The 10693-nt window shown below is 51.8% G+C and overlaps 3 non-coding genes across 3 annotated transcripts; 2 read left to right on the plus strand and 1 right to left on the minus strand.

Annotated features, from left to right (window-relative positions):
- Positions 1-74, minus strand: TRNAI-AAU. Its single transcript has one exon. It is a non-coding gene; the product is annotated as a tRNA-Ile (tRNA).
- An 8865-nt stretch (positions 75-8939) lies between these two features.
- Positions 8940-9012, plus strand: TRNAK-CUU. Its single transcript has one exon. It is a non-coding gene; the product is annotated as a tRNA-Lys (tRNA).
- Positions 9013-9662: 650 nt separating this feature from the next.
- On the plus strand, positions 9663-9734 carry TRNAE-UUC. Its single transcript has one exon. It is a non-coding gene; the product is annotated as a tRNA-Glu (tRNA).
- The last annotated feature ends 959 nt before the right edge of the window (positions 9735-10693 follow it).

The raw sequence follows: 10693 nt of genomic DNA on the forward strand, positions 1-10693 counted from the left end.
TGGCCAGCATAGGGCTTGAACCTATGGCCTTGGCGTTATTAGCACCACGCTCTAACCAACTGAGCTAGCCAGCCAACGGCAAGACCTGTCTTGCCTGACCCTTTTGGAAGGAGTCACTGGCTGGCGCGGGGAACGATGTGGCCTCCGTTATCGAATGGATGGATTGAGACGCCCCCTGCCAAGGTAGGGGAATTAGCTCAAGTGGTAGAGCGGTCAGGCTGAAAAATCAGAAGCCATCCTCCCCAGGCCCACAGCCACCCAGGTTCTCCTCTGCACCATCTTGCCTGAGCGGGTGGAAGTGGAGCCTGGAACTGAGCTGATGCGCTGAGGGTTATTTGCACTGCGTGCTTCACATGGAGGTGAAAACACAGGGCACAGATCTTTGAGCACAACCCTTGTCCTGAGGAATGGGGGAGGGGGGCTGCATAAAGAGAGACCGGCACTCCCTGGCGGGGCTACAGCAGCTCTTCACAGGGGCAGTCCCACTGTCTATTGGTACCAGAGTTTCGCCGGCCTCCTTTCCTGGGCGGGCTCCTCTCTCCCTAGGGGGAACTGGCAGCCCCAAACTTCCCAGAAACCATCATAGCGAGGCCAACCTGAGCACAGACACCTGCTCAGCACCCCGGGGTGCAGCCCTGAACTCTGGCAATCAGCTACACTCAGCTGCCCACCCAACAAGTGTTACACGCAGTAGCCTTCGTGCCCCGCGTGTTCAGGTCCCTCCCAGCGCCAGCTTTAAACTCCGCTGCTCAGTTCTAAGCTTTGGCCACACGGGGGCAGCCTGGAGCTCAGCCAATGCCTCCTGTTGCTGGTTGCGTTTCCCACTCCTCGTGACAGGTTCACACCGCGCAGGCAGATCTCTGAATCGGAGCCGAACAGTTCCCCAAACCCAGCGCTTTAGCAGCAGCTTTGCTAGGAAAGCGCTGACGTCCCCAAGTAAAGTAAGAGCCAGAGCCCTGTGTCCAGGATCTCCTCTTGGGCCCCTCACCGTGGTGTCTGTCAGGCGCAAGGAGAAACCAGGGAAATGTTTTCATGGCGTTTAAGGGCAGAAGGGGCCATTAGCTCAGCTAGTCTGACCCCCGAATAACACAGAATTACACCATGACACACATTGATCCCACAGACCTTAGATACATCAAAGCGTTTCTGCCCTCAGGAAGGAGGCTAAACTGGGTACCAGAGGCAGCGAACAAGGGGCCCCCAAGGCAATGGCAGGGAACTGACGAGGTGAAATATGCCTAGATGATCGCAGCAGGCGACCCACACCCATGCCACAGAGGTGGGAGTCCCTGTTCCTCCTGCCCTTAAGAATCTCTGGTGGTAAGTGGGTCCCCCCAGTTCCCCAGATAAGAATCCTCCATGTGGTTTCCCTGGCTTCACCTCCAGATAAGAACATTGTGTGGAGGGAGTGGGAGGAAGGTTGTCTGGCAGATCTGTAAAGGGGGACTGTGTCTCCCTGTCTGGCCTAGGCTCCTTGGAGGAAGTGATCTCAGTGTGTCTGGCTGTCTCCATTCCTCCCACCCATAAGAATCCCTGGTGTGTGGGTGCACCCTAGACCATTAAGGATCTCTGGTGGGTGGGTGTCTCTCTCCCCCTAGTCAGGATCTCTGGGGCGTGCCTGTATAAAAGGAGACTTTGACTCACCCAGGCTGGGCTGCCACCATGGAACAGACCAGGTCCTTCTGTGGGGGGGTTGCGTTCCTCCAAGGCTGTGATCTTACTGTGTGTGGGTGTCCCTGTCCCTTCAACCCTTAACAATCCCTGGTGCGTGCGTGCGCTGGGCCCCATTACAATCCCCTCTGTCTTACCCCTCATGATGGATCCGGTGGATGTGGGTGTTCTCCTCGCTACTGGGGGTGTCTGGTGCCCCTGTCCCTCCGGGTTAACAGTGGAGTGTGTGGGTGTCCCCCCGCCCGTTAAGGATCCGTGTTGTGTGGATGCCCCCGTTCTTCTCATTAAGAATGGTGCAACGGAGCATATGGGTGTGTCCCCCACCCCATGAACTAGCTCCCGTGTGTGGTTCCCCTGCCCCCATCCAGGCTGTGTGGTGTGTGGGTGTCGTTGTTCCTCTTTTCAAGATACGTGTTGTAGGGGGGCGTCCCTCCCTCCAAGTCAGAATCCCCAGCATGTGGGTGCTCCCATCCCCCCTCCAGGCTCTGCGGGGTGGGGGGGTGTCTAAAAAGAGACTGCGTCTCACTGTCTTGCCCAGGCTATGCTGCAGGGGCTATTCACAGGTGCGATCCTACTACTGGTCAGCATGGGAGTTTTGACCTGCTCCGTTTCCAACCTGGGCCAGTTCACCCCTTCTTAGGTAACTTGGGGACCCCAAGCTTCCCCAGGATCACCATATTGATGCCAAACTTAGTGCAGACACCCGATTGGCACAGCCTATTGTAGCTTAGAACTCCTCAGCTCAAGCGACCCGCCTGCCTCAGCCTTCCCAGGAGCTGGGATCACAGGCACCAGCCACAGGGCCCGGCTGTTTTTATTGCTTGGCAGCTGGAGCTTTAAACTCTGTTTGTGAGCTCTGTGCCTTGGCCAGACGGGGACAGCCTGGAACTGGGAAATGCTCCTGCTTCCCCCGCCCCCGTCTCATGTCGAGCTGCAGGCGCCGCTGTCCTCCCAGGTAAGATCCCAGATGTTTCGGTGCCCCCTTCCCCCGCCCAGGTGTCTGGGTACCTCTGCCCCCCATACAGAATCCTGGATGTGTGGGTGTCCATCCCTCTGCAGAGGATCCTGGAGTGTGGATGCCCTTGTCGCCCCCTACAAGATCCTGGGTGTGTGGGTGCCACTCTCCCCCCAAGTAGATCTCTGGTGGGTGGGTCCTCAGGGTGTGAGTGCTCCCATCCCCCGATACAGGCTGGGGGGGGGTATAACTGGCTCTCCCTGTCCTGCCCAGGCGGTGCTACAGCAGCTGTTCACAGGGGCAGCAACCCCACTGTCACCCTGCAGCTTTAACCTGCTCCAGGGGTGACCTGCTTCACCCTCCTTTGGGAGCCCGGGGACCCCGAACTTCCCAGAATCACCTGATGCCAAGCTTAGCACAGACACTGCTCAGCATGGCAGGGTGCTGCCCTGAATTCCTTCAGGTCGCCTCAGCCTCCGACTGCACACCAAGGATCCCACGCGAGAGCCTTTGTGCCCCACGTGTCCAGCCAGGTCAGTTCCAGCTCCAGCTTTCAACTCTGCTTGTCAGCTCTCCTCTCCGGCCACACGGGGGCAGCACTAACGGTCTCATCTAAAATTGTCCCTTCAGACTGCAGATTATAACCAAGCGGGAGATTATAACCCAGGAAGCCAAATCCTTCCCCAAACTGACAGTTGAAGCAGAAGATCCCCTTGGAAAGATCAGGATTTTTGCCTTTAAAAACAAGGAAAATGTGCATTGTTTTCTTCTGTCTACAGCGAGAGATTGAAGAAGCTCAATTGATTTCATTGACTGGAGGTTAAGAGGTGATTTAATCAATTTTTTAAATACGTTTTACAAATTCCCAGAGGGGGGAATATGTGATTTAAAGGGTTCTTTAATTTAAGCAAGCAGACTTCCGAAGAAGTGGGTATTCACCCACGAAAGCTCATGCTGCAAAACGTCTGTTAGTCTATAAGGTGCCACAGGATTCTTTGCTGCTTCTACAGAACCAGACTAACACGGCTACCCCTCTGATATATGAAAAGAAGGTCAATGCATATAGGGATCGAACAGAAATCCTCTTGGGACATTTCCACGAAGCTCTCGGAGAGGTAATCGAAAAGCCTCCGCAGGAGGTTCCTGGGGAGAGGTGCCTTATTGGGTGCTCCGTGGAAGCACACTCTTCCGCGCCAGGCCATCCTGAGGTATAGTGGGAGCATTGCCTCGACCAGCATGGCAGCATAGGGCCCTGGTCTGTGCAGGGATTCACGCAGCATGCGCTCTCTGTTTCTCCTGGTGACCCGCCTCAGGGTGATCTCGCTCGGCAACTGCTGCATCTAATTACTTTAATGTTACTATTGTGAATGCTTGACTTTTCCTTTGCATAACAATGACCGTCGTTTAACAGCCACGTGTTGGAGGCTGCAGAGAAAAAGCATACAGGGATCTTTCCCGGGGACAGCCGCAAGGGGCTGGAACAGGGTCAGACTTTATGCTTTCCAGATTGCCTGCAGCAGGAGGGCACTGCTATCCATTAACTGTTAAGCAGCCTAAAGTTTATGGCTTACCAGGCCTGGCTACTACACGGATTCTGCTGTCCTGCCCCGCTTGTCCGATCTCCAGTGCAAGACCCCAGGCAATGAAAGCGAATGCCGAAAATTCGAACTTGTCCTGAGAGCACATGAGATTAGGTGCCCTGTATGGTCTTGTTCACAGAAACTGAGTAGACTGTGTTCAGTGTTCGCAAACATGAATCTTTGCAAGGAAATCACTTCCTTTTCCCCATCACACAGCTGCAGCTCTTTCCCGAACTGCCCCGGCATCCCCCTCACAGAGGCTGGCGCAGATTAGGCGGCGAAAGAAAAAGACTCGGGACGAGATGTTCGCTGAACTGATGGCCTGCTCCAGAGCCGAGGCGGCCCAGCAGAGCCAGTGGAGGGAGACCCCCTCTCAGCAGCAGCGCTCACACAGCGAACGGGAGGACAGGTGGCGGCAGGAAGACCAGCAGGCGACTCAAATGCTGCTTGGACTAATGAGGGAGCAAACAGACACGCTCCGGCGCCTTGTGGATGTTCTGCAGGACTGCAGGCAGGAGCAGAGAGCCCCCCTGAACTATATCTGCAACCCCCATCCCCCGCCACAAAGTCCTGTCCCCCCCTCACCCAAAATCACAAGAAGGAGGGGCGCTAGGGGCCGTGAAAACTGTCACTCCACCCCAGCAGAGCGCTCATGTACCAAACAGCTCTCATTCCCTAAAGTATGAGAATTGCTTCCCTTCCTGGCTCACCCGATCCCAAATCCCAGTTTCATCCCCCAACTGTGTAGTTGAGTATTAAAAATAGTTTGCTGTTCATTACTGTTTCCGTCATGTTTCTTTGCAGAAGACTTTGTGTGAAGGCGGGGGAGGGGTTTGTTAATTGCATAGGACAGCCACCATTAACAGGGTACAGACATGGGGGCAGGATCAACAGCAGGTCACACACAGAGTGCAGTCACTAGGCCCCCGGGTCACTCTGCGAGGTGTCTGCTGCCCCAGGTCAGTCTGGGAGGTGTATGTTGCCCCAGGGTCCGAGCGCCTGGCATCCACAAATGGCAAGGCAGGCTGCCCTTACCATGCCCTTCCACCCTAGCCGTGAACCTCTCCGATGCCCTGAGGCCCAGCCAGAGCCATCATCCCCCCACACCTACTCACCCTTCCCACACACCCCTCACCCCTTCCTGCAAACCCACCCCTTCCTGCACACCCTCCTGTAACCGTCCTCCCCCCAGAGACCGCTGTAGGAGCAGGAGCCTGTCAGTCCTCGAGTGTAGAAGCGGTCTGTACATCACTGCACACCGTACCCACCACAGTCTGCGTCCCTGTTTGAACCCTTGAACGCGAATTCGTTAGTAAAGAAAACTTTGTTAATTAAAAATGTTCCAATAACTTTATTTTTAAACGTCTGTTGGAAGGGGGGAAACCTGGTGAACGGGGTATGTAACCGCTGAAAAAAGTGAATAGTAACTGAAACAGGTGCAGGTTCAGCTTCTCTGTAAAGAGACTGGACAGTCATAGGTTACCCTGCTCTCTGAGGAACCTAGCTTTCAAAGCCTCCCGGATGCACAGCGCTTCCCGCTGGGCTCTTCTAATCGCACGGGTGTCTGGCTGAGCGTAATCAGCAGCCAGGCGATTTGCCTCAACCTCCCATCCCGCCATAAAGGTCTCCCCCTTGCTCTCACAGAGATTTTGGAGCACACAGCAAGCTGCAATAACAATGGGGATATTGGTTTTGCTGAGATCTGAGCGAGTCAGTAAGCTCCTCCATCTCCCCTTGAGACGTCCGAAAGCACACTCCACCACCATTCTGCACTTGCTCAGCCGGTAGTTGAAGAGCTCCTTGTCACTGTCCAGGGCGCCTGTATAGGGCTTCATGAGCCAGGGCATTAGCGGGTAGGCTGGGTCCCCGAGGATCACTGTAGGCATCTCCACATCCCCAACACTTACTTTGTGGTCCGGGAAGAAACTACCTTCCTGCAGGCGTCTAAACAGACCAGAGTTCCTGAAAACACGCGCGTCATGAACCTTGCCCGGCCACCCGACGTAGATGTTGGTAAAACGTCCCCTATGGTCTACCAGTGCTTGCAGCACCATTGAAAAGTAGCCCTTTCGGTTAATATACTGGCTGGCCTGGTGGGCCGGTCCCAGGATAGGGATGTGAGTGCCATCTATAGCCCCACCACAGTTTGGGAATCCCATCGCGGCGAAGCCATCTATGATGACCTGGACGTTTCCCAGGGTCACTAACTTTGAGAGCAGTAGGTCAACGATTGCGTGGGCTACTTGCATCACAGCAACCCCCACGGTAGATTTGCCCACGCCAAAGTGGTTCGCTACTGACCTGTAGCTGTCTGGCATTGCAAGTTTCCAGAGGGCTATGGCCACTCGCTTCTGCACACTCAGGGCTGCTCGCATCCGGGTGTCCTGGCGCTTCAGGGCAGGGGACAGCAAGTCACACAGTTCAAGGAAAGTGCCCTTACGCATCCTGAAGTTTCGCAGCCACTGTGATTCATCCCAGACCTGCAGCACTATGTGGTCCCACCAGTCCGTGCTTGTTTCCCGGGCCCAGAATCGCCATCCCATAGCATGAACGTGACCCATTGCCACCATGATCTCCGCGGCGCGGGGTCCCGTGCTTTCTGAGAGGTCTGTGCCACTCTGACACTTCATGTCCTCACCGCGCTGCCGGAGCCTCCTCGCCCGATTTCTCAGCAGCTGACTGTGGAAGAGGTGGACGATTAGGTGCGAGGAGTTGACAACGGCCATAAGTGCAGCGATGATCGCAGCGGGATCCATGCTCGCAGTGCTGTGGCGTCCGCACTGTCACTGACCAGAAAAGTGCGGTAACAGATTTCCCGCCGGCGCTTTCAGGGAGAGAGGGCGGGAGTGACGACAGTTACCCAAAACCACCCTCGACACATTTTTCCCCCAGCAGGCATTGGGGGCTCTACCCAGCATTCCAATGGGAAGCGGGGACTGCGGGAACTGTGGGATAGCTGCCCAGAATGCACGGCTTCCAATGTCGACGCTTGACCCGTTAGTGTGGACTCACAAAGTCGAATTAGTGTCCTTAGTGTGGATACACAAATTTGAATTCATAAGGTCGAATCCACAAATTCGACCTAAGTTAAATCGAACTACTCTTGTAGTGTAGACATACCCTTAGAGACTAACAAATTTTGAGCATAAGATTTTGTGTGCTAAAACCCACTTCATCAGATGCATGCAATGGAAAATGCAGCAGGAAGATATATATATATATATATATATATATATATATATATATATATATATATATATATACACAGAGAACATGAAAAAATGGGTGTTGCCATACACGCAATAACAAGAGTGAGCACTTAAGGTGAGCTATTATGAGCAGGAGAAAAAAACCTTTTGTAGTGATTATCGGGATGGCCCATTTCCAACAGTTGACAGGAAGGTGTGAGTAACAGTAGTGGGACAAATAAACATGGGGAAATAGTTTTACTTTGTGTAATGACCCATCCACTCCCAGTCTTTATTCAAGCCTAATTTAATGGTGTCCAGTTTGCAAATTAATTCCAATTCAGCAGTCTCTCATGGGAGTCTGTTTTTGAAGGTTATTTGTTGTAATATTGCGACTTTTAGGTCTGTAAATGAGTGACCAGAGAAACTGAAGTGTTCTCCAACTGGTTTTTGAATGTTATAATTCTTGACATGTGATTTATATCCATTTATTCTTTTACGTAGAGACTGTCTGGTTTGGCCAATGTACATGGCAGAGGGGCATTGCTGGCAAATAATAGCATATATCACATTGGTAGATGTGCAGGTGAATGAGCCTCTGATAGTGTGGCTGATGTGATTAGGTCCTATGATGGTGTCCCCTGAATAGATATGTGGACAGAGTTGGCAATGGGCTCTGTTGCAAGGATAGGTTCCTGGGTTAGTGTTTTTGTTGTGTGGTTGCTGGTAAGTATTTGCTTCAGGTTGTGGGGCTGTCTGTAAGCAAGGACTGGCCTGTCTCCCAAGATCTGTGAGAGTGAGGGATCGTCCTTCAGGATAGGTTGTAGATCCTTGATGATGCACTGGAGAGGTTTCAGTTGGAGGCTGAACGTGACGGCTAGTGGGGTTCTGTTACTTTCTTTGTTGGGCCTGTCCTGTAGTAGGTGACTTCTGGGTACTCTTCTGGCTCTGTCAATCTGTTTTTTCACTTCAGCAGGTTGGTATTGTAGTTGTGGCTGATGTGATTAGGTCCTATGATGGTGTCCCCTGAATAGATATGTGGACAGAGTTGGCAGTGGGCTCTCAATGCTTTCATCGGACGCTGGAGGGACCTAAGGACCTGCAGGTTCCCGCACCCACCTCCTAAAGCAAACAGTCCTTCCCTTCTCTGACATTCCTGGAGCCGCACATCCTTGGAGGAGTTTTACCACAGGGGGTTCTGATTCCCTGCGAAAAGATGTGTCTGGCGGCCGGCGGGGAACTGTCTTCTCTGCCCCCTCTTTGGGCGCTGAGAAGCTTTATCTGAGAAACAGCACCTCCTCCTGGTGGGAGAATCCTAAATTCCACCCTCCCACCCAGGTTTCTCTGAGCAGCTGCTAGATGAACCCCACTTCTCTGGTCTAGACACCAGCATCTAACTAGCCTTGGAACGGGACCTGTTTGCTAGCTGGAGAGCGAAGGAACCAGGAAAGAAGGCAAATGTCAGGAAACGAATCTCAGCACGCAAAGAAACTTCCTTCGCTCTTCTTTTGCACTGTCTGCGCCTTTGTGATCCCTTGAGGCCTAGCCCGACTAGCTCAGTCGGTAGAGCATGAGACTCTTAATCTCAGGGTCGTGGGTTCGAGCCCCACGTTGGGCGTTTGATCTTGCACTCTTCGACATCACTCTCTCCCTTAGAGTCTCAGAGGAAAACAGAATCCACTCTTTGTCCTCTTAACCAGCTGAGGTGGTCTTGGACCTTTAGTACATCATGAAGACAAGATACATTGACAATTCCATGGTCCTAAGAGAGTTGAGTCTCTTCTAGCCCAGGCAAGAGAGGGAAAAAATAACCTGTCAGAAGCTGATTGCCTCCCCACCCCCTGAGCAGCCATCTAGAGCTTCTCTACTTATTTCTATACCTTCGCCAGCGCTCAGTAGTTGAGATAACTGCTTCTTTCTCAAATCCTCCACCAGCCCTCTTCATTGGGATGGAGATTGCTTAAGGCTGACGATTCCAACCACATCTTATTCATCCCTCGTACATTTCTGTAAGCCCATGGAGAGTAAAACAAGATAGCAATAAAACTGTTTAAAAAAAAAAAGACGTGGCCTCAATGTATAACAATACTGGAAATTGTTTTAATATGTTTTCTGTTTCTTTTTCATATCAGTGCTAAAAATAGGAAGGGAACCGTAAGGAAACGAAGAGCTCAGAGCTTGTGTTAACCTCCTTTGAAGACGAACGAATGGCCTCAGTTGGACAGAAAGTAGGCCTAGAAAGTCAAGCCCAACCCCCCAAATACAATCTCCCTGGTGGTGTAGTGGTTAGGATTTGGCGCTTTCACCGCCACGGCCCGGGTTCGATTCCTGGTCAGGGAGTTATTCTTTTCAACAAAAGCCTACCTTGCCTTCCTCACTTGGAGTTCAACCGGAAGAATGCAACTTCCTGGCCTCCTTCAGAATGCTTAGAAACTCTTTGGAGGCCATGGGGAAAGCAAAGCTTCCAACTACTACCATATGGCTCTCTGCCCTTTAAAGCCCAGCCTCTGCACCCTTTTACACAAATACACTTACTTGTGCAAACTATTTAGTTTTTCCTTCTTACCTAGCCTAACCTAAATTAGAACAACATTGCACTTTGACCCAAGATCTTTTTTTTTTCTTTTCACTTTTCTTGGTGAAACCAAACCAAACCAAACAATCATTTTGGGTCCACCAAAATATTTCACTAAATATAATATTCATCCCAAAACCTTTCACCCAGCGCTATATACAAGTCTTTGGAAGTAACCACCCCGGAGAAAGATCATTAAGCTTTTCCATTCCTAAGATCTAGCCGCTGAAGGCTTCTGAGCATGGGCTATGGGCCTTTCACCTCTAGGCCAGTGGTTACCCTCTTGCTCAGGTGGCTACTGATGAAAGGCAACGTGGTTTAGTAGCAGATCCATTTCAGCCTCCCTCTTCCAATGTCTACAGGAGGGTGTTTGTTTCGCATTGCATCTAAGAATCAAATCAATTCTCTTGAAACCTCAACCTGGAATCAAGGTGATTGTAGGTCAAGGAAGGAAGGTTTTGTTCATCCTGTTCTAGTAAATGCTCAAAGTTGCGATGCTTCTTGGAGCTTCCAGACACATTGGCCAGAATTTTCAGAAGGTCTCACACCCACCGCTAGGGCCAGCTTTTCAGAAGAACTAGGCTCCCAGTTAGGCACTAAAATCTTTAGCCAGATTGTCAAAAAGGCTCAACCTATTTTTCCAAAAGATGAGTTATTTTGGAAAAAAGCTTGTAAAGATTGTGGGTGCTGGTTACTTGTCTATGTGGCCCACCCTGCTGGAGTT

Source organism: Mauremys mutica, unplaced genomic scaffold (assembly GCF_020497125.1).
Source record: "Mauremys mutica isolate MM-2020 ecotype Southern unplaced genomic scaffold, ASM2049712v1 Super-Scaffold_100125, whole genome shotgun sequence".
Taxonomy (NCBI): Eukaryota; Metazoa; Chordata; order Testudines; family Geoemydidae; genus Mauremys; species Mauremys mutica.